General features: G+C 41.1%; 1 long non-coding RNA gene across 1 annotated transcript in view; it reads left to right on the plus strand.

Moving 5' to 3' along the window:
- The window catches only part of LOC141491155 (uncharacterized), a 41,479-nt gene extending 19,337 nt beyond the window's left edge, over window positions 1-22,142 (plus strand). Inside the window, exon 3 of the long non-coding RNA XR_012469492.1 lies at window positions 22,080-22,142. This is a non-coding gene — a long non-coding RNA (uncharacterized LOC141491155). The remainder of the gene's footprint in view (window positions 1-22,079) is intronic.
- The last annotated feature ends 495 nt before the right edge of the window (window positions 22,143-22,637 follow it).

Here is a 22,637-nt window from a genome sequence, read left to right on the forward strand (position 1 = left end):
TCAGACTAAACTTAGAATACAGATAATAGTCACTTGACTGTGATGACAAACAAAATACAATACTTTTTGCAAGTGACTGTAAAATTTTCCTTAACCCATAATGAATATAATTTTCAGGCTTGTTTCTTGGAACAAGGGTTTGCACCTTAATCCTAAACACATGATTAAAACTTTTTTAAAAAGCCAATTATTAATTTTTTAAAGCTAAGATTTATTTTAAAACAAATTTTTGCCCTACCCAATCATTTTATCAGTTTATCTAACCCCTCTCTTTATCCCACTTACCTTTTCTTTATTTGGTCTTAATTTGCCTTGCCAACTATTTTCTATTTTATCTTTTTAGGTACCACATCTCCTCTATTTCTTTTTAATTCTTTTATATCCTCCATCTTGATCTTGCTTTCCTGCTCCCCTTCTCCATTTTTTAATTTCTCCCAAATTTTGCCAGTTCTTTTCTGTTCAAATCCAACTCCCGCCCTTCTTCATTAATCCCTACTGTTCAACATTTCTTACTATTTGGTTTAAGAACCCTCTTTTCTAGATCCTTCTTCAATATTTTCCCACTTAAGTTGTAAGTTGTCTAGAGAATGTAGAATATCAGAATTTGAAGGAAACTTAGAACATAACATGTTAGAAATGAAAGGGATCTCAGAATATAGAACAATAGAACATAGAATTCAATTTGATAAGTGTTGAATTGGCTTAACTTTGATTAAATTGAACTTTAGACCTGGATGATAATTCAGAACATAGAGAGTCAGAGCTGGAAGGAAACCATCCAGTCTAATCCCCTCATTTTATAGATGAAGGATCTGAGGCTTCGAGAGTAGAGGCAGTCTGTCCAGTAGGTATGACCTACTTCTATTTCTCCCTGAATCAGTTGGCACACTGACAGCACTCTTTCCCTGCCAACCTGAATTGATGTTATCTCCCCTCTTCTTTATATAGGTGGCTCTGACATTCTGTGTTCTAAGGGTCCAACCAGCTCTGACATCCTGTGTTCTAAGACCTCTTCCAGTTCTCTCATTCTCTGTTCAAGTTCCATCTCAACTTTGGCTCTCTATGGATCTGCCTGAATGGCAGAGATGAATTCAAAACATGCTAAAATAGAATTGTAATGACTAGGTGGGACTTTGGGAACCATTGTTTACCTAAGTGGGCTAGGCTATGATGTGATGCCCTTGGATTATGTAATACCTGTGTCTAGTCAGAGTGCTACTGGAAAGTGACATGAAGCTGGTTCTTGATCTTGGGCTCTCCAGGAGATATCTTACAGAGAATGGTTCCTGCCAGGCAGACCTTGTTGGTGGTATCTCACACTGGTTCTGTACTATACCCTTCATAGACCTTTTCATTACCCCTTCCCAGGGGTCATTCTGCTGCACTAATTTGGAGATTTTTTTTCCTATCTTCTTTTCCATGATCCTAGCAAAGGCAGAATATATCTTCTTGACCTCTTTGCTGGGAAAAGGCCTGGTGTTCAGTGGAGGTTATCCCATAGATGAAATCAGTGCCAGGACAATGATGGATCCTTTTTCACGATTATTTTAATTCCTAAACTTTTACTTATGTTATACCTCCTTCCTGGAGTGCCTTTGCACTCCTATAGACCAAGGCCTAATCCATCATTCCTAGTGGTCCAGTTTCTTTCCATCATTTAGCACATAATCTCCTTCCTTTTGTATTAAAAATTCCTACTGATCTCCTTTCAAATATCCCAGTTCACCAGCCATCTCAACTTGCATAATCAGTACCTTCACTCTACCTCTACCCCAAAGATCATTCTTGGAGCTCATCATTACCCACAAATGTTCCACTTCCACAATTCTGAACTCAGAAATTCTCCTATTTGTAATAGCCTCATAACTGTCCTCGTTTCTCTCCCTAAGCTTCACTCCCTGCTCCTTCTTTGTTTGCACAACAACATTTAATTACTCTATTCCTTCCCTCTTTCTTGGTCTGTCACCCCTGCTATGGTACCATTCTTGTTGCTAGCCATTTCAAGTTAAGCTCATTTCTCTCTTGCCTATTACCACTCATTCCTTTCCAAACCCCCATGCATCTGTCTAATATATTCCTTCTTGAGTTCACCTGAACATTCTTGGAGAAAGTCACACCACTGTTCTAATACAGTCTACTGCCAATTTTCTTCTGGATCTTTGCTTTTGCATGGTACAACTTTTTATTTTTCCCTGAATGATTTCCTCTTGCTCTCTCCATGGTGTCTGTCCCAGATCTTCTCTTCCCTTCCCAAAACACTTACATTCCCTTTTCTACTCACTCCTAGCAGAAGATCTTGTCTCATATTTCACACACAAAAATGAGGCTACTCTTTAATGAACTCTCTCTTCTTTAATTCTCCTCCTTCAATCCCCTCAGCATCTTCATTCATCTTCTCCTGTGGTCCATTCTCAGAAGAAGTGATCCTTTTTTCCTTGCCAAGGACAATACCTTTATTTGAGTCCTTGATCCCATTTTTGATACCCTCTGGTAGTTTGCTCTTTCATCATCCTTTCTCTCCTTCTAATCTCCAGTCTTTCTTCATTCCCTGCTTCTACAAACATGCCTAGATCGTTTACACTTATTTATTTATTTATGTATTCATTCCTTCATTTATTTATTTTTTTGTTTGTTTTTTGTAGGAAAAATGCTTTTGGACTGGGAACTAATATATAAACTCAAAACAAATCATAGGCAAAAAAGTTTGACTCTTATGTCTATCACTAGTCTTTATGAAAGGTTTATGGAGACTATCCATCCAGTTAAAAACCAATATTTTCTCTCCCTACATCATTCCTCTTTTCTGGAATGCTTTCACCATCTCTCTCCCAGGACTCTATGACCACCTGACCAACCCCTCAGTCTCCAAAGCTGCTGCAGATGAGGTTATTCAGCACTAGTGTCTCTAAGTCTACCCTCTTGTTATTGTTTCTACTCTAGGAATTCTTCAGATTCTCTTATCCTTGACTTTTCTCCCCTGTGTAGTCTAGAACAAGTGCCCAACTATTGATCTCAACTCCATGTTTCTCTTTCAAGGCCTTGCCCATATCTGTTTTTGTCTTGAATTTAACATAGGTGATTCCTTTGGGTGTCCCATTCTTCATGCAGAGCAGCCTAACCTCAATATCATCTCCAAACCCTTCCTTGATGACCTCCCAAGTTATTTTATAGGGCAGATTCTTGTTGAAGAGCATGATGGAGTCTTTTCTTTTCTTTTGTTCTTTCCAATTTCATTTCAGAGCCAAGCACTTTGGAGCCACTGAGTTCAAGAGCTTTTCCCTTAAATTCCTCAAAGCCCAAACTCATTGGTGGTACCCATTTGGATGTCCACAGTTTTTAAGGTCCTAATTTGCAAAGAAAGTCCCTGATGCCAGGTTTTAGCTCAGAAGTGTTGAAGTTCATGCTATTAGGGAAGAAATTGAACTTTGTAGAAGCTGCAGCTTTCAAATTTTATTTCTTAGCTTCAGGAATTTTCTTTTTGCCAATATTCTTTCTCCGCCTCCCTGATACTTTTTTGATAGGCACTTTCTCCTCTCCCCCTTCCTCTTCCTCTTGCTCCTTGACTCCTTTGACTTTCCAGCTTTCCTAGGGGCACAGTCACTCTCCTCTTCCTCATTCTTGTCACCACTATCTTTTGCCTTGTTCTCTTTCCTCCTCAGAATTTTAAGTGGTTGATTCCATTTTTTTTTGTGATTTTGAGTGACTTAAATTCTTCATCTTCCTCATTTTTTTTTTAGGTTTTTGCAAGGCAAATGGGGTTAAGTGACTTGCCCAAGGGCACACAGCTAGGTAATTATTAAGTGTCTGAGGCTGGATTTGAACTCAGGTACTCCTGACTCCAGGGTGGTGCTCTATCCCCTGCACCACCTAGCCACCCCCAATGGTTCCATTTTGCCAACTACCTTACATGTAAGTTCCTCTGCTGGCTTTGAAGGCCCTTCATCAGATGTCCCTCCCAATTTCTACTGCTTCCTAGTTAGTTTTTTCAAGGTTCTACAAAGAAAAGAGACTGACACTCATCTTCATGCCTACATATTCTCTTTCCTCTTGGAAAAAGTCATTTCTTCTTTCTAAGTCTCAGTTTCTTCAAATTGTTCAAATAGGTAAATTCTAAAAAAAAAAGAAGAGGTTGGATTAAATTGTCTCTAAGGTCCTTTCAGTTTTATGTCATAAAGTCTTTTTTCACTCTAATAGACTGTCTTAAAGTCCCTTCCAGTTCTGATGTTCAGTGTTCTATGGTTCTCCAAACTCTGCATTTTGAATCCCTCCCAGTTATGCAAATCTATTGTTTGATATGCTCTGATCTAAAAATCTCTTCTTGCTCTAATGCTGTTTTGCTAGGTCTTGTCTAGTTCTCATATTCTGTCTTTTTTTTTTTGTTTAGTTTTTGCAAGGGACTGGGGTTAAGTGGCTTGCCCAAGGCCACACAGCTAGGTCATTATTAAGTGTCTGAGGCCGGATTTGAACTCAGGTACTACTGACTCCAGGGCCGGTGCTTTATCCACTGTGCCACCTAGCCGCCCGTATCTTCCTTGTCTTTACTATGCTTGTTTTCAGACTCACTCTTCTCTTTCTTGGCATTCTTTCTATTTTTTTTTTTTTTTTTGCCCTTTGGCTGGAGGGCAGAGGGCTGGTGCCTTAACTGAATGGCTGCTGGAATGACTCCTTTCTTGCCTGGTGTGATGATAGTTTTGGCTGGGGGAGCCACTTTCTTGGCAGGGGGCTTCAGCAGCCTTCTTACCAGGAGTCATGAGTACTTTCTTGGCAGGTGTCATGGCAACAATCATTTTATTGGCTCATGGTACTTTGCTGATGTAGCCACAGCCTTCTTGCTCTTCCCCTTTGCTTTTTTCATCTTCTGGTTTGTCCTCATCCTAGCTGTCTTCTATCTCCCTTGAGGAAGGAATTGTTTTCTTTGGCTCATCTTGACTTTTCAGCATGTGATTAGAGGGTAGACAGTGCAAATCTCTTGGCAGAGGTTCAGGCAATGTTGGTAGTGGTGAAGAGCATGGGGAAAAATCTGTCCACAAGAGTCCTTTGTAGTAGAGACTGAGACTTTATTTTCTTAATTAAAAAAAATCCTCCTATCCCTTCTAGTTAACATCTTATATCTCAACTCCTCTTCTCCCCCTAGAAGAACCATTCCATACTCATTCTCTCCCTTTTGTCACATTTCACCCCAATGTTCTACCCTTTCTACTCTAACTTCTAAGCCAACTACTACTGAAACTGCTTGAACTAAGATTACCAACTATACTTTATACTGAAAAATCAATGCCCTTTTCCATTCTTCATTTTTTTTAACCTTGCTGAAGCTTTTGTTGATGTTGACCTTCAACTCTTCCTGGAAATTCTCTCTTCATTCAGTTTTCATGACATGACTCTCCTATCCATATTTTCATAGTCTCTTTTGCTGGATCATCAACTTTCTTCAATTCTCTTCTTGTGTTTTTGTCAAGTAAATCAAAGCCATAAGTTGAGGAATAAATTGTCTTTAAATGATATAACAGAATAGCACATTTGCCCTTCTGGAGGGGATGTTCAATCAAAGATACCTATGAAAAAAATTTTTTAAAAATCATTTTAGGAGAAGATGAGAAAGAGACAGTGTGAGGTAATGAGGTCTGGTCATGAGACACTAATGGCCCTTGGTAATTCAGGTAACAGAAGCTACTTTAGGGGAGGAGCCAAGATGGCGACAAGAGAAGAGCGTCTCTTAGGTGCTCTCTCATAAAACTTATAAACTAAGGCCTCTAACTAAATTTTCAAGAGAGAGAACAGAAGCTACTTTATTCTGGTTGTTTTGTCCTTCATGTGATGAATTCTAATGGAAATGGGCAAGGACACTAGAAACTGAGATTCTATTGGGTTGGACTCCCCATAAGACAACATCCCTCTACCTGGGTAGGGTAGAAGTTCCTTTGAACACAGTGTCAGAGTCGGGAGGCCCTTAGAACAGAATGTAAGGGTTTTGAGGGATGAAAATAGAAAATATTAGACTTGGAAAAAAATTAGAAAATAGAAATTTAGATTTAGAAGAGACTTTATTGGAAATCTTTTATTATACAGACAAGAAAACAGAGGTAGAGATAGTGGTAGTGACTTCACAAAGTGGATTTATCTATTTCCCAAGTCATGGGATTCTTTCTATTATACCAGAAATCTCTTTCTTAGTCTACAATGGCCAGTGACTTTTCAGTCCCTGGAACAGAACAGTCATGGATAATAGAGCCCACCATCTCAAAATAGGATGGACCCCAGGTGTAAAACGAGAAGTCACTTTCTTTTCCCCTCCTCACTCTCTTTCCTCTCCCTACTACTTATTTCCCTAGGCTTTGCCAATCTGCCAAGTCAGTTCTCAATATGCTCAGTTATTCATTTCAAGTCTTATAATGCAGGTTCTTTTTATCCCTGATATTTTGTATTTTAAGGACCCTTCTATCTATGACATTCTATGTTTTAAGGATCCTCCTAGCTCTGACATTCTATCTTTTAAGGCCTCTCCCAGCTCTGACATTTCATGTTCTAAGGATCTTCCAGCTCTGTCATTCTGTGTTTTAAGTGTCCTCCCAGGCTTGGTACTCTGTGGTCTAACTGTTCTATCTCTAATTGACTCTGATATTTTTGATCTTCTGAATAACCTGGCCAGCAGCTTCATCTACATTGGCTATGAAAATGGACCCTCCATCTCCCCATTGTGCCAGTCTTACTCCTGGCTTACCTTGATTTGACCCTTAGCTTTTGGTTTTTGCATCATGACCTCTCATCTAGCACTAGGTCTCCTCCTGAGAGGTGTCCATCTTGTGGCCCTGGACCCCTTTGACATTTTTATCTATCTTTCTATAGATCAAGCTCCATTGCCTGAGCAACCTTACCTTTTCAGATCATCACTGATAAGAAGGACCAAAGGCAATATAATTCTTTTTAAAACATTTTTTTAAATTTTATTTAAGTCAATGTGGTTAAGAGTGACTTGCCCAAGGTCACACAGCTAGGAAATTATTAAGTATCTGAGGCTGGGATTTGAATTCAGGTGCTCCTGACTCCAGGGCCTGTGCTCTATCCATTGTATCACCTAGCATGCAATATAATTCTTGAAAGGTTTTTGTTTTGATAACAAAGGAGAGAAAGAGAGTCACAGAGAGAAAATAAGAAAAACAAGAAAGCAACTGAAAAAAAAGAGCTTTCTAGAATTTATCTTCCCAGATCTTCAAATTCCCTTATGTCTCAGAGAAGCCTCAGAAGAATTCACTGAAAGAATATGAGTAATACTTAGTATGGGGCTGTTTGGAGGCAGGGGAGAAAACAGAATGATTTTGGATTTAGACTTTATTTCTGAACTACAGGCTCCCCGGTATGAGTGAACCACCCCCCTCCTTCTCTCTCTTTCCCCATGCTCCCCCAACCACTTTCAGCTGTGCTGAGTCAGAGAAGGGAATCTGGAGGCCTTTGTTGGCTCCCTGGTTCCTTCCTGAGGCATCTGCAGTAAGGACCTCTCTACCACTCCCCCCACTTGTTCTGCTGACCCTCGAGAGAAAGCTCAGTGAAAGGCAGGCTTTGACTACAGCTGGGGAAGGAATTGTTCAGTTTGGTGGGAGAGGGACCTGTGCCAAGGAGATGATGGGACTTGGCTAGTTGATTCAGAGCCCAGCCAAGGAAGCTTTGCGGGGCTATGAGTGCCAGGACAGGGTTGGGCTGACAGTGGGAAGGGATTGGGGCAGATAGGGGAAGGGGCTGTAGCTCAGATCACACTCTTTACTCACAACAATACTCCATCTCCAATTCCCATGACTTATCCCATGCTGAGAAACCTCTTCCTCCTATTTCTGCCTCTTAGATGCCAGCTTCCTTCAAGACTCAGCTCAAATGCTATCTTCTGTAGCAGGTCTTGCCCATTTCTTCCAGCTGCTTATATCTTCTCTAAGTTTGTCTTCTATCTATTCTGTATGGTTATTGCATGTATTTACATATATATGTATCTGTGTGTGTGTGTGTGTGTGTGTGTGTGTGTGCATGTGTGTATGTGTGTTGTCTATCTCATTAGACTGGGGGTTCCTCGGGGGGCAGGGACTCTTTTTTTCTCATATCACTAGCACTTAGCATAGCACGTAGCATATGGAGTGGGCACCAATAAATACTTTTTGATTTATTGATTGATTAGACTTTGGGGTCTGGCCAAAGGTAGAAGAGGAGAGTATTTGCTCCTCCCAGGGGTTGTTCTTGAGGACAGAGGGTATACAGAGTCCCCAGAGAGGCAGGGATTAAAAGGTTCTAAAACCATTCCTGTGGGTGTATGAAACTGGAGCAAGTCCAACAGTGTCTTCCTCAGGGATAATTGACTTTGACTGATGATCTTTTCTTATTCTCCATCTTCTTTCATCCTTTCCTCACATTTTACTCTATGCTTTGTCACCATATCACCACCATTATATCACCATTACCATCTTCACTATCATCAATACTACCACCATCACTATGACAACTTCACCATCACTATTACTACATCAGCATAGCTATTACTGTTACCATAATCATTATTGCCACTATCATGTCACCATAACTGAACTATCACTGTTACCATTATCACTATCATCACGGCTACCACCATTAGCAACACCACCACTACCACTACTATCACCATAACCATTACCACCATGATCACCACTGCTAACCTTACCCTCATCATAATATCACCACAACCACAGTCATCATCACTGCTACCACTACCATATCACCAACATCCCTAACTCTATATTTATCACAACAATCATCCCTGTCAACATCATCTCCATTGTTATCACCATGACTACCCACATAATTACCATCACTCACACTAGCATTAACACCATTATCATCCCTGTGAATAGCATCAGTGACCTCATCACTGCTGTAACCATCACTACTGTTATCAATCAATCACTAGAACATTTAAGAAACATATACTATGATCTAGACATTTCATTAGATACTGGGGTTAAAAGACAAAATAATCCCCAAAAAACAAAACCTCTGCCCTCAAGAAGGTTATATTGGATTGGGGGGGCATGTTCCTATTTAGACATACACAGATTATATACAAAAACAATAAAAGGAATATTTTGAGGGGGTTAGGATACTATCTTCTGGGAGGGGTTCATGATGGATTTCCTATAGAAGGCTTTAGATGAGTAGAATTATTAACAGAACAAGAAATTATTAGAAGCAGAAGTGAAGAGGGAGTGAATCCTAGGCATGGGAATAGGCAGTATGAATTTACACAGAAAGAAAATGAATTGTAGTATGTAAGAAAAGGCAATAAGGCTAGTTTGTCTGAGCTATAGAGTCCAGAAAGGAGAAAAATGATAATAAAGTTGGAAAAGTAGGTTGGGGCCAGGTTGCAAAACTGCTTTAAAAGCCAGATGCAAGTTCCTAGAGGCAATAGGGAGCCATTGGAGTTTATTAAGTTAGAGAGTGATGTGGTTAGGCTTGTTCTTTCAGAATATTATTTTGCATATTTGTGGAGGATGGATTGGAGAGGGAAGAGATTTGAAGCAGGGAGACCAGTTAGGAAGCTGTTGTGGTAGTTTAGGCAAGTGGTTCTGGAGTACTAAACAAGGTTGATGAGTAGAGAAAAGGAAAGGGGTGCAAGAGATATTATGGAGGGAGAGATCACTAGATTTGGCAATTAAGTGAATGTATGAGATGAGGAAGTGTGAGTAATCAAGGGTAATGATAAGGTTATGAATTTTTTTTTTAGGTTTTTGCAAGGCAGTGGGGTTAAGTGGCTTGCCCAAGGCCACACAACTAGGTAATTATTAAGTGTCTGAGGCTGGATTTGAACTTAGGTACTTCTGACTCCAGGGCTGGTGCTCTATCCACGGTGCCACCTAGCCACCCCCAAGGTTATGAATCTTGATGGATGATTTTGAAACCTTTATAGCACCCTTCAGTTTAAACACCCTTCAGTTTAAACAAAACTTTGGCAGAATCTCTGTAGTAAAAATTATTTTTCTTAATGGCTATTAACCACCATCAAAAGGTTCATTAGAAAATAAACTTGATATATTATAGGGTTTCTTGCAGCATGGTTTGAGTAATACTAGTCTAAGAACCCTAGAGGTATAGTGGTATCTTTAACAGAAGTAGAGAAGTTCAAACGTGAAGGAATATTTGAGAGGCAAAAATAGTGAATTTAGTATTGAGATGCTGTCATTTGACTATCACCATCACCACCACCACCATCATCATTACTATCACCATCAACATTATCACCATTATTCATTCACCTCATTACCACAACTATAATTGGTATCACCATCATCCCTGTTATCCTTCTCATAGCTTCCTCATTAGCACCATCATCATCCCTGTCACTACTAATGATCTCTAGCACCATCATCATCCCTGTCACTACTAATGATCTCATTATCACCACTATTTCCATTATCATTTTCACCATCGTTATCTTTAGCACAATTGATATAATTGTCACTGCTACTGCTCTTATTATCATCAATACCATTATCACTACCACCACCACCATCATTAAAACTGTCAACAGAACTTTCATGATCCGTCCAATCACCAATACCACTATTGCCATTATCAACACTTCCATTTTCCTCTTTAACTATCCTTCCCTGAAGCAGTTCCTAACCTTCATTGAGCCCCACAGTGAGCTAGTCATCCAACAGTGAACATAACACCTCCTTTTTGCTCTCACGTTCCAGCTGCAGATATAACACCAATATCACCACTCATTCTTACTGTGGAGGTGGATATCTTTCTCCACAGCTGTGTACCGGCCTACGTATGGTTTGGGCACTGAAGAAGCTGCTGGTTGACAACATTTGAAGAATTATCTGTCCATAGTTAGCAACCAGACCTGAAAGAGCAAACTAATGTGATTGAATGGGCAAAATTAAAAGATCCCTGGAATGAAAGTCAAAAATGTTGGATTCTCATCTCAGCTTTGACATTTTTGGCCACCTTGGACTTCACCTTTCTGGGAATCATTTTTCTTTTCGTAAAAAGGAGAAAGGAATAATTATTTCTGTGGTATTTACAGACTTGTATTAAGGTTTAAAAAGAGACTATATGTGAATTAAAAAAACTCAATAAGTGCTATATACATAAGGAATTATTACATTAATTCTGAAATTAACAAAGCTACTACTCCTGACCAGTCAGTATAGGAGGTGTAAATATTATAAGATGTTAGATCTGTGAGGGCCCTTACAAATGGAATGAAAAATCTGGAAAGAATCTTAGAACATAGAATGTCAGATTTGTGAGAGACTTAAGAGGTTATTTGGCTCAGCTGTTGTACTCATTTTATAGATAAAAAAATGGAAATTAGGTTGGATGGCTTGCTTTATATTCTAGGACTAGAAAGTGTCAGAGCTGGGACTTAAACCCAGATCTTCTGACTTCCCATCCAGGGTACATTAGCTTACATTCCTAGGACCCTTCCCCAGACTGTGGAGAGTTGTAGTGGTAGGGCATAGATTGTAGGAAAATGAAGCTGACTATCTTGCAGATGGTTCAAAGATGGCTTCTCTCTTGCTTCTTGAGCTTGCCCTATGGCTCATGGAAGCCCTTCTATTTGATTTATGTCCCTGCCTACACCTGTCAAATGTTAGGTGATGGGACCTAGTAAGATGGCAGAGCCCATCATTGAAAATGGAAGAAAAATGGAGAGAAGGAAAATACCAATATTCATTCCTCTCTCAGTAAGGACACTGATGATTGGTGAATATAGATAAATATATTTGTGCTGGGGTTAGGTGGAGATAGGTTTACTTTAATACCATCAACCAGCTGCCCCTGACCTTGTCTTCACCCTTTTTTATGGCTAATTCCCTCCCATACAAAGAACATAGCTGACATTTTTATGGAACTTCATTCAATAAATTCCATCTATTTGTTTTCCTTTGATCTTGGCAATAGATAGGCAGTGTGGGTAATATGCTTATTGTATGGATGAAGAAACTATGACTCAGAGAGGTTATATGACTTCTGAAGCTGTCCTATTTGATATTCCTTCTGGCTCATCCTCTGTTCTGTGAATTAAAAAAAGCTACCTGGTCTTCTTTTTGCAGCTCTAGCTACATTTAATAGCTTGCTTAAAGTGTCCATTACAGAAGAAAATCAGTCACTAGGGAGAAAAGCTCAGGGTTTGAGCAGCATTCTGCCAGTAGGTTAGAGGATAGTGCTAAGGAGACTGAGGTTGAGACCTGAGCCCTGAGTCCTGAGCCCCTGAAGTTGCTTTCTTTACAAGGTGATCACCTGTTTCTAGGAAATAACACTGGGTCTGTTAGAATTTGTTTTCTTCCTAAGCCCTTAGTCTCCTGTTTGCTGGGAGTGTCTACTCCTATATACTTTAAGACCCAGGATTGTCTGTGTTTAGAGTCCTTAGGTAAGCTCTATAGGAATTCCTTTCTTCTTTAGATATATCTATATAATGTTGGAGCCCAATGGAATCTTAGGACTAGAGAATGTCAGAACATAGGATTATAAGGTTAGAGTTGGAAGGGATCTAATTTTGAAAAGTAATCTTTTTTCAGTGAACAAACATTTATTTTCTCTCCTAAACCCTTCCTTCTCATGGAGAGCAACCTGAACCAAAGAGATTGTGATCTGCCCAGAGTAGCAAGGAGCAGAGCCAGTATTTGAACTCTCCTTTGTCTGATCTGTCCAAGGTTCCTTTAATCTGAGAGCAGAGAATGTCAAAGCAAGAAGTGTGCTTAGAACTAGATGAGACCTTAGAACACAGAATTTTAGAAACAGAATGCTAGGTTTAGAAGGGACCTTAGAACACAAAATGATACAACTGTGAGGAACCTGGGAACATAGACCATTAGAACGGGAAGAAATATTGCATCATGGGATGCTAGGACTTAGAATGCAAGAACTGGAAAGGTCCTTAGAACAGAAAATGTTAGAATTGGAAGGGTTCTTAGAATATAGAATGTGAAAGTTGGAAGTTACCTCATCAGATTTGTGAGTGATTTGTTAACTTTAGAGAAGTCATTAGAACAGAATGTCAGAACCGAGAGGCACCCTTCATCTTTCATATTTGAAAAGAGAGGCTAGGAGAGTTAAATTGACTTGCCCAAAGTCACATAATGAATTAGTGGAAGATTGGGATTGGAAACCAGGTTTCTGGCTCCCCAATTCATCCCAATTGACTGAAAATAATTGTTTCAATATCAAGCTGTGTTCTTGCTGCTTGGTGCCCCATTTTATATAGGCCCAGAGAGGTTAAGTGATTTGCCCAGTGTCACCCAGCTAGTGACTGTCTGAAGCAGGATTTGAACCGAGAACTCCTTTTTTTTTATCTTCTATACAATACATCTTCTTGTCAGGACTACTGACGTTATCTGTGTATTACCACTTGTCTCCATTGCTTTCTTACACTTGTGGTGTCTACTTTTTCCCCTTCATCACCCTTGATCTCCTTGGATTTGACCATTGACCATCTGACTTTTGGCCTATACTTCTATTTTTATTCAACTATGGTTCTAATTTTCCCTGGCTCTACCCTTATCAGTGGCACTATGCCCTTGACTCAGACTAGTCATTTTGGAGACTTGATCATAAGCAGGAATGGGTCCAAAACAAACCAGTTCTCATAGTTAGGAACATGAAGAGAAGGAACTGCTCTCTTTTTCTGGGCCTCAGTTTCTTTTTGCTATAAAAAGTGTTTTGTTGGACACAGCCTATCCTGGTGTCCAGGGCATTGGATTGGGAGTCAGTGTAGGCTAAGTGATCATGGACAAATGATTTAACCAATTTGAGCTTTCCTTTGTTCTTCTGGAAAATTCAAGGGTTGGATTAGGCCATCTCTGAGGTTCTTTCCAGTGAGGATCTACATTGCAAGTTCATTTCTAACTCTAACATTATATAATTCTCTGGCTCTTCAGCTGGGAACCATCAGAGCTGGACTCCATTCTTCTGTTCTTCCTTCTCTGGAAGGGGCATTGATCATGAAAGTTCTGGGAAGTGAGAAAATATCAGAACAAGAGCCTAGGCCTAACTATGAATTAATAATGATCTGGTGTATGTAGGGGAGAAGAGAGGAGAGGGTTGAAGCCTGAGGGTTCTACAAGAGCATAGAAATCCTGAATGCTCCTTAAATGCCAAGGGCTGGAGTAAACATCCAGGTAGGACTCATCATCCTGGCAACAAGGATGAGATCACTGTCCAACATTAATCTCCCCCCGCCCCAATGGGCAAGCAGGCTCTCAGGAGCTGAGCCAGGCCTCTATCCATCCCCAGGTGCATCTGGGGGGAGGTGATCATCTGGTTGCCTATTGTGGAAGGTCCCATTGTCTCCTCTCTGTCTTTCTTTTTCTAGGGACAATGGGTAGCAGTCAGGGAAACATGATCGCCAGGGTCCCCTTACATAGCCCTGGCCCCCTGTGCCCCATAGTGACATGAGGAGAATGCCCTCCTGGGGAGATGCTAGGGGCTCAGGCAGGCAGGGAACTAGCACCAGATGCATCTCTCGCTGTTTCCCTGGCAACTGCATCCACAAAATTGGTGGTTGGAGGTTTTTTTTAGAGTTTGGGGTGTGTATTTTTTTCAGTTTTGTTTTTTAGTTTTGCTCTCTTCTCACTCCCTCCTGCTTTAGAGGGAGAAGAAATTTCTCTGTTGAAGAATTTTAGCTTTACTGCCTGGTTTGGGGTAAATGGCTAAAACCCAAGACTACTGCAAGGATTCTGGGAGAATCTTAGGGCATCTCTTGATTTTTCCCTGTTCTTACTGAAGAATGGTAAGAGAAAAAGAACAAAACCCCATACCTATCAATAGTAGGATTTGGAGTCAGGAAAGCTGGGTTTGAAGCTTAACTCTATTACCTACTACCTATATGACACCTAGTCAAGTTTCTTCCCTTTCTGAACTTCAGTTTTCTTTTCTATAACTAGAGGAGGCTAACATTTCTAACATTCTTCCCAGCTCCAAATCCTATGATCCCAAGTTTCAGAGGAACAGAGCGATGAAGTAGGAGACATGTCAGCAAGACTTGAATTAAAAATCTGATTTCAGACATATAATAGTTGTGTGGTCCTGTATGAATAAGTCTTTTTTAGATCTCAGTTTCCTCATTTGTAAGGCCATTATTCAACTGCAAGACAAGAATAGTAATGGAGAAGAATAATAATATTTGCATCACTTGCCACACTAAATAGTTATGAGATTTAAATGAACGTGTATTAAAGCTAACAAAGCTTGGTCCTGCAATAATCTGAACCTAGGTCATTGTCCTCTGGAAGTCTCTAATTAGTCATTCAACCAGTACTTAACCTTTGTAGGTGTGATAATAATGTTTGTCCTTCATTTTTTTTTTTTAGGTTTTTGCAAGGCAAATAGGGTTAAGTGTCTTGCCCAAGGCCACACAGCTAGGTAATTATTAAGTGTTTGAGACCAGATTTGAACCCAGGTACTCCTGACTCCAGGGCCTGTGCTTTATGCACTGCTGTCCTTCATTTTTGAAGAAGGCCACAACACCAGGAAGGTGATGCCATGACAAGCACATGATTTGAATTTGAGTGAGGGGATGCTGTGCTAAGTCACCAGCCTCACCTTCTCTTCCAGAGTCATCTGGGCCCTGTAATCAGATTATGAATCAGGATGACTGGAGATGGCCTGGGATGTGAGGCAATCAGGGTTAAGTGACTTGCCCAAGGTCACACAGCTAGTAAGTGTCAGAGGTTGGATTCGAATTCCAAGGTCACAGTGCGCTGTTCACTCCCTTCTTGCAAAAAGCTTACATTCTAATTCAAATAGTCCCCTACTTGTGGGGTTTAGCAGAAGCCCTGTGATGTGGGAGAATGAGTTTAGGAGTCAGGGGACACTGTCTGGTCTCTGCCACTGACAGATTATGGGCCCCTGGACAAGTCTTTTTCCATTTTTAGATTTTGATTTCTTTATAAAATAAAAGGATTTTGCTGGATTTCTAAAATCTCTTCTAGTTCTGATTTCCTCTTTTCAAGCACTGTGTTCTAAGGACCCTCCCAGCTCTGACATTCTGTGTTCTAAGGGTCCTCTTGACTTTGACATCCTGTGTTCTAAAGGCCCTCCCAGCTCTGACGGTAAATGTTCTAAGGACCCTCCATTTCTGACATTCTGTTTTCTTGCATAAATATCTGACATTCTGTTTCCAGTTCTGACTCTGTTTCTCATTCTCTGTGATCTCATTCTGAGATCTTTTCTGGTTCTGACATTCTGCATCTAAGTTTCTAAAAGGACACTGGAGTCCCCTAGTTGACAATGGAACATCGATAAAGACATCCAAGGGTTATGTCCAGGCTAAGAGACTTGTGCACTGGAAGGGACTTGTCCCAGGTCAGGGAAATTCCACCAGATTCCTTCTCTAACGTTGTGCAGAAAGGTTGAGCCTGGAAATTCCCCAGGGAGGTTGAGTGGCTAGCGAAGGAAGCCCAGAACTTGTTTGGGGGTGTTGTGACTGCTTTATCCAGGTCAACCTTCCCAGACTCTCAGGTCTCTCTCTTTCTTTCTGTCCCCTGCTGTGCTAGTCTCAGCGAGGGGGTGGGGACCAAAGGGAGCTGTGGGGATGAACGTGGGTGGATGTGTGTGGTATCTGTGAAGACTCATCTAGCTGTTTGTGATTTAGAACAGAGTTTTGTGCTCGAACAGCCCTCAAGGGCATCTAATCCAGACCTTTCATTTTTCAGATGAGAAAGCTGATGCTTCTGAGAAGGGGAAGTAAATAATCCAAGGTCACCTGCCAATAATTAGACCTTGGGGATGCAGACACAGGAAACATGGTCCCTGATTGGGACCGGGTCTGGGGGGCTCTCACCTCTATTCATTTAACTAGGAACTGGCTGCCCCTGTAAAAGCAAACTCCTGAACTGGCGCAGAATGCCCCTAGGGCTGGGAGGAGAATGTTAGAGCAGAGGATGTGAGAATTAGCATTTTCTCATCGACTCTATAGTTTCCCTGGGGCACTTACTCTCTTATCTCTTCCTTACAATGTGTGTGTGTTGGCTGGCTGGATTGGTGCGGAGCTGAGTATGTATGTATGGTTATATGTTTGAGGCTATGTAGGACATGAGTGGGATGGGAATGGTTGATTATAGACAGGTGTGTGCGGGGGGGGGGGGAGGTAGAGGCAAATCTACCCCCATACTTCTCAATCTGGGATCTGGGAAGCTGTGTTTTTTTCAAGTATTTTTTATAACTATATTTCATTGTAATCGACCTCCTTTGTAATCCTATAAATTTATTTTCTGCATCTGAAAATATTATTCTATAAAGGGTAAACAGCGATTTCAACTCTCTCTTCCAAGGAGTCCATGGCATCAAAAATATAAAGCATCCTTGTTCTAGAAGATGGGGACCTTATTCTTTAGCCTTTTCCTCAGTTACTGGAACACAAGAAGTCAAAGATTTGTAAATCCTCTCTCTCTCTCTGAGGGCTGGGCAAGTGAAGCCAATTAGGGACCCTGGAATCCTTGGGCAGAGTGTACAAAAAACTCAAGTCCCTTGTTGTCCTCTCTCCCTGGGATCCAGAAGGTTCTCTTCTTCCTCTCTCCTCCCTTCACCTAGACTATCACAATATCTGCCCTGGTTGGGCAGCCAGGAGTTTCAGTGGATAGAGCACCGGTCCTGAAGTCAGGAGGACTTGAGTTCAAATCCAGCCTCAGATACTTACAAGCAGTGTGACATTGGGTAAATCGTTTGACCTTGATTGCCTCACATCCAGGGCCATCTTCATATCTGGCCATTGGACCTGGATGGCTCTGGAGACTTAGCCAGACCCCCCACCCCCACCCCCAATCCAATTCACCTGCATGTCATGGCATCACCTCCCTGATGTCATGGTCTTCTTTGAGAAGGAAGGTCAAATAATAAAACAGTAACATCTGTCAGCAGCAATGGGAGGTGACGAAGGGTGAACATCTAGGGACGGGATGATGAGTGTAATGGAAAGAGTTTCTGTCCTTTTTCAGAAAATGGCTCTGCCACTTGGTGTATGACCCTGGACAAGTCACTGACTCTGAGGTCCCTTATTTGAAAAAAAAAAGAGGGGAATGATAATACTTATACCATTAGCCTCTGACAACCATGTCCCGAGAAAAGTGCTTTGGATTCTGCAAAGAGTTTTGCCCTACAAATAGAAGCTTCTCTGGGGTGGAGGTAGGGGTAGAATCTTTTCTGCTTCTTGAGGTATTTCTTCCTTCTAAAACTGGAATACACACACACACACACACACACACACACACACACACACACAAATTTGCTCCTCTCCCCCTGATCTGGGGCTGCCATGGCAACTAAGAAGTATTCTCAGCATCTCCTGCCAGGGGTGAACTCAGCCAGGGTCTGACCCAATAAGTGAAGGGGATGTTGGATGGGGGCAAGGGGAGAAGGTACAGATGGACACACTCCAGGGGAGTAATTCTCTGCACCTGTCACCTTTTGGCTGTCATCCATCCCTGGGGCCAGTGTAACATGGACTCCTACATCTCATGTCCAGAGGAGCAGCTGTAGTATAGAAAAGAACCTCATGGAGGGAGAATCGGGAGACTTGAATTCTAATTCTGACTGATGTTCCTTCCCTTGCTTAGTTAGTCCTTGGTATCTTTTCCTGTAAAATGACAAATTTTTCATGGTTTTTTCCCTGAACTGGAGATCTAGGACTGTACAAGTTAAAACAAGAGAGAGAGAGAGAGAGAGAGAGAGAGAGAGAGAGAGGAGAGAGATACAGAGACAGAGACAGAAACAGAGAGGCAAAGAGACAGAAAGAGAGACAGAGACAGAGAGACAGAGAGAGACAGAGAGAGACACAGAGACAGAGAGATAGAGACAGAGACAGAGACAGAGGCAAAGAGAGAGATAGAAGAAAAGACAGAGAGACAGAAACAGAAACAGAGAGAGACAGAGAGACAGACACACACACAGAAAGAAAAAGAGACAGAGACAGAGAGACAGAGGTAGAAAACAGGGAAATCTAGGAGATTGAACTTTGGGAAATTCCATGATTCAAATTCAAATACTGGCTGTTTGACTCTGGACAAGCTTGCAGGAGCTCTCTGATTCTCTTTCACCCGAACAATGCTTACTGTCTCACAAGGAGAAGTGTGGTGTTAGACTGCAGCACTGTCTACCTCAAAGATATATTAAGTGATTCTAGGGAGTCTTTGTATCTCAGTTTCTTCTATAAAGTGAGGGGGTTGGACTCAATGATCCCTAAGGTCCTTTTCAGTCCCAAAACTGTAACTCTATGATCCTTACCCCCTCCCTAATCCCAGGAGGATAGAACCTATTTATTCTGTGAACAAATGAATGAGTATAGAAGGTTCTGAATCCTTTGAAAGAAAAAGGGACCAAGTTAACAACAAAATCAAGTGATTCGAATGTTCTAGGCAAGTACATTTAAAGGATTGGTTAATTGACTGACTCCTGAAATGCAAGTGGCTCTGAGGAGGGGTACAGCAGCTGTTCCCAGCATGGGGTATGATTCTGAGGGATAGCTAGGCTGGGAGAACATAATCCTCTGGCTTGGGTCCAGGACCCCAGGACAGATGCTCTGTCCCTTGCTGAGTAGGACCAGGGCTCTTAAATGTTTAATGTGGAGAAAGGATCACAGTGGACAGACCTGGGCCAAAGAGAGAAAGTCAGCGCCTGGTGGTCCAGGGGTAGAGACTGATAGCTACTCATAGAATTCTAGAGCTAGAAGGGTAAAACCTAGGATGTCAGAGCTGGGAGGACCCTTAGAACAGAGGATGTCAGAGCTGGGAGGGTCTTTAGAGACATTAAGTATGCTGGAGAAGGATGTAATGAGTTGTCCCTGATTACTCAGGTTTGGGGGCTTCCAGGTTTAGCTCTCCCTCCCAATAATAAAAGATTTTCTGAGCTAGGAGAGTGACCTGAGCAGAGTGGGCTCCAGAGAGATAAATTTAGTGACCTTTACAGAGTGACCCTGTTGGGAAAGACTGGAAGCAAGAGAGGCCAGTTGCCTGACTGATGCCATTGCCAAGAGATGTGGTGATGAGGTCTCACCTTAGGAGGATGGTCATGGGAATGGAAAGGAAGAACCCCTCATCAATCAGAGCTGCCAGTGGAAAATGGGATGAAGGTGGAGAGCTCCCTACTCTTTAGGAGGTCACCAAGCAGAGACTGGATAAGCATTTAATGGGGGAAGTTGTGGAAGCATGCCTGTGGCGGAGGAGAGTGAATTGGAAGAATTGAGAGAGTGTGATATCATGGAAAGTACATTAAATTAACAGTGTCCTCAGAGACTGAGGAAGTCAACCACCCTCAGGTTATCAGCCTGCCTCCTTTTCCCCCTTCATAGACTCTGTGATTTAGTGACACTGGACTTCTTGTTCCCGTTTCATTTCTGGACTCTGAACTCTTTTATTGTCTAAAGCCTAAGCTTTGTGTCCGAAGTCCTGGGTTCAAAACCTTCCCCTGATCTTTACCAGCAATGTGACCTTGGGCAAACCTCTCTCGGACTCATTTGTCGGATTTCCTCTCAGTTAGAACCTTTCTATGTCTAGTTCTATATGTTCCTCACTGAGGTCCAGCTGAGTTAAAATCAGATTCATCACAAATGACTGCAAGGCCATGATTTTTTTCAGTTAGGACCCTGTTGGAGATTGTCTGTTATGTTGCAGCAGGACTTGGAACTGAATCAGTGGCAGTGGCAGGGGGAGGGGGTGGTGGCAGAAAGGGAGGGTCACTCTTTGCAACAAACTCATGGATCCTTAAAGTACTGATCATTGCTATTCAAGATCTTTTCCATTTTGGGGAATATACCGGTCTTTGAGATGTCTTGAAAATTGAGCCTCTATTGCCATTTAAAATTGTGTCACCTCCAGCACGAATTTCTCCTGTTTACTTGACTTGGCCCAGTTGCAATTTCTGACTTAATTTTCTTGAGTGCCTTTTTCACTTCTTCATGTAGTGCATTGGGTACTGGGGTAGTAAATTCCAAATGTGATGATTTCATATTGTTGATGAGAGCTAATTACTATAGAAATGCTGGCAAATCTATTTCATTTCATATCTATTTGTTTAGTCTTTTTTTTTTCTCCAGTCATGTCTGACTCTTCATAACCCTATTTGGGGGTTTCTTGGCAAAGATATTGGAGTGGTTTGCCATTTCCTTCTCCAGCTCATTTTATAGATGAGGAAACTGAAGAGAACAGGGTTAAGTGACTTGCCCAAGCATCTGAGGCCAGATTTGAACTCAGCATGATGAGTCTTCCTGACTCTAGGCCCGGATGCTTTATTCACTACACAAACTAGCTCATCTATAAATTCTCAAAGGATGGTCTGGCTTAATTGAATCTCAAACCGTGCCAAGGTTTCTATAGTGTTTCTCCCTCCACTACTTTTCCACTGTTCTGTAAGGTGATACTACTCATGATCACGAAGTTGGCATCTTGGCAATGGATAGAGTTCATAATCTAAGTTGATTCTTGGGCTTAATTTTTAAAAGGAGATAAGACTCAAACACAGAAAGAGATATTTATCCAGATGGCAAGCTACACCAAGAGGAACCAGTGCCATGTGGAGATATATAAAGAAAAATAAAACTTCAATAAGTAAGAGAAAAGAAAAAGGATTCAGAATCTTGAGAGGAGATAAATACACCCAATTTCACTTGGATTTAGAGGGAAGGTCACAGTCTACACACTATATGAGTTGTCCCCAAGTTGAAGAAGGATTGTCATGACAAGAAACTACATACAAGGAGCAATCCAGAGCTATCCATATTTTGATACCATTAGTTAGGTAGACTGCATAGGTCTAGAATAAAGGTAAGATCCACTAGAATGTGGACTGCTTGAAGTCTTCCAGAAAGGAAAAGAGAGTTGCCTGCATACTTGCAAGAGAGCTAAGGATCTTACAGAGACAGCATCAAATTCTGGTATTCTCCTGGGAAACCATGATGGGGGGAGCAAAATGACTTATAGAGATTATTATTGAGAGAGATGGAGCCCAGTTCAACTGTATTAGGGGACTGGGGTCTAACTGACACATAGGCACATGGATTCTCCTAATTTTATGTTAACTCTTAACCTTTCTTTCTTTCTTTCTTTCTTTTTTTTTAAAAACAGCTGCTGATCCAACTGTAGACACAAAGAGCTAATTTGGAAATGACTCCCACAACATCAGTAAACAGTAATTTTCTGTCTTTTAAAATATAATCAATTTCATTTTTGGATGATGTTGTTCAGTGTTTACCGAATGTAGTACCTTCATATTTTTTCCTTGAGAAAAATAATCATGATATATATATATATATATATATATATATATATATATATATATATATGCTGAAGACTCTTAGATGGATAAACCAAGCCCGGATCTCCCCCCTCCCCCATCATCCACATTTACCAGACATTTCAAAATAGATGTTCTATAACTATTTCAAATTCAATATGTCCAAACAAAAAATCATTATCTTTTCTCTCAAATCCACCCCTCTTCCATACATTCCTATTTCTATCCAGGGAACCACCATTCTTTGATCTCCCATGTTTGTAACCTTGATGTGATCCTTGACTTCTCATTCTCTCTCTCTCATCTCAATATCCTTTGTTGTTGATATTCAATGTGTCTGACTCTTTGTGACCCTCTGGATGATAGTATCTAGTCCCTTTTATCTTCCA

This window comes from Macrotis lagotis, chromosome 1, assembly GCF_037893015.1.
Source record: "Macrotis lagotis isolate mMagLag1 chromosome 1, bilby.v1.9.chrom.fasta, whole genome shotgun sequence".
Classification (NCBI taxonomy): domain Eukaryota; kingdom Metazoa; phylum Chordata; class Mammalia; order Peramelemorphia; family Peramelidae; genus Macrotis; species Macrotis lagotis.